General features: G+C 46.0%; 1 pseudogene; it reads left to right on the top strand.

Moving 5' to 3' along the window:
* The first annotated feature begins 579 nt into the window (after window positions 1–579).
* Window positions 580–1,040, top strand: part of LOC114615371 — a 3,463-nt pseudogene continuing 3,002 nt past the window's right edge.

The raw sequence follows: 1,040 nt of genomic DNA, 5'->3' as shown, positions 1-1,040 counted from the left end.
TATGTCTTTCTCAAAAGGGAGGTTCCTCTCATTGCCTCAACCAATATCAAGGATGTTAGTTTTTGCTCATTGGCTCTGGTCGTGTCTTTCTTGGCATATAAAAATCTCTTTTTGCTAATTTCAAGAACATTTCAGTGTCTCTAAAGAGGGTAAACACTCTCATTGACTGTCCAATCTGAGTGTTGTTTTCCATTCACTAGATCTAGGGCCATCTATTTCACAAGGTGTTTCTCTTATTGTTTCAACAAAAGACCTTCGTTTCTGGAAGAAATAAATGTTCTCATTCAAAACAAAAGAGATAAAGCCTTTTCCAGAAAGGAAAGGTCCCACCTATTTAGGAGTCCAGAGCTAACATCCCTGTTTTTCCATCCTAGTACACAAAACTTCCACCCTCTGAAGAGTAACTGTGTGTTGTAATAAGTAGGAAATCAATGAAATTCATGACTCAGGGCCATATGATTTACAAGACTTCAAAAACTCATTTAGATTTGGCACCTCCCTGCCCTCCCTGAAGGCTGCCTCCTTTTCCCAGTATGTCTGCTGTCCATGAAGCCAGAGTCCCTTGACATTTCTGCCACCATGCTGCCCGTACTGCTTAGTCACCCGGGCCTGGGCTGCCTGGTGTTTCAGTCGCATACGTATCCCAAAGCCGCCAGCGCACCTGCCCCTGCCTCTGGGCCAGACAGATGTCCTTCATCTTTGCCTCCCCGATGCAGGTGTTCTTTGACAGTGTCAATGTCCGGCAAGTGGACGTGCCTATGCTGATTGGAACCTTTGGTATGTTGGCATGCCATGTCCCCACACTACAAGTTCATGAGGAAGATGGCACCACAACTAAGTATTTTGTGAGCAGCAACTCTGTCATTGTGAATGCAATTACTAGCTGAAGAAGCTGTGACATAGGGCATACTGGACCTGGGGGCAGCACGGGCGAACCTGGAGAAGAAGCAGTCAGAACTGTCAGGCGCATTGCCCGTCAAAGGTACCTAGTTTTTATCACCAGGAACCAGAGAGAGAGAGAGAGAGAGAGAGAGAGAGAG

Source organism: Grammomys surdaster, unplaced genomic scaffold (genome assembly GCF_004785775.1).
Source record: "Grammomys surdaster isolate TR1022 unplaced genomic scaffold, NIH_TR_1.0 62, whole genome shotgun sequence".
Taxonomy (NCBI): Eukaryota; Metazoa; Chordata; class Mammalia; order Rodentia; family Muridae; genus Grammomys; species Grammomys surdaster.
This window is presented reverse-complemented; position numbering and strand designations above follow the sequence as displayed.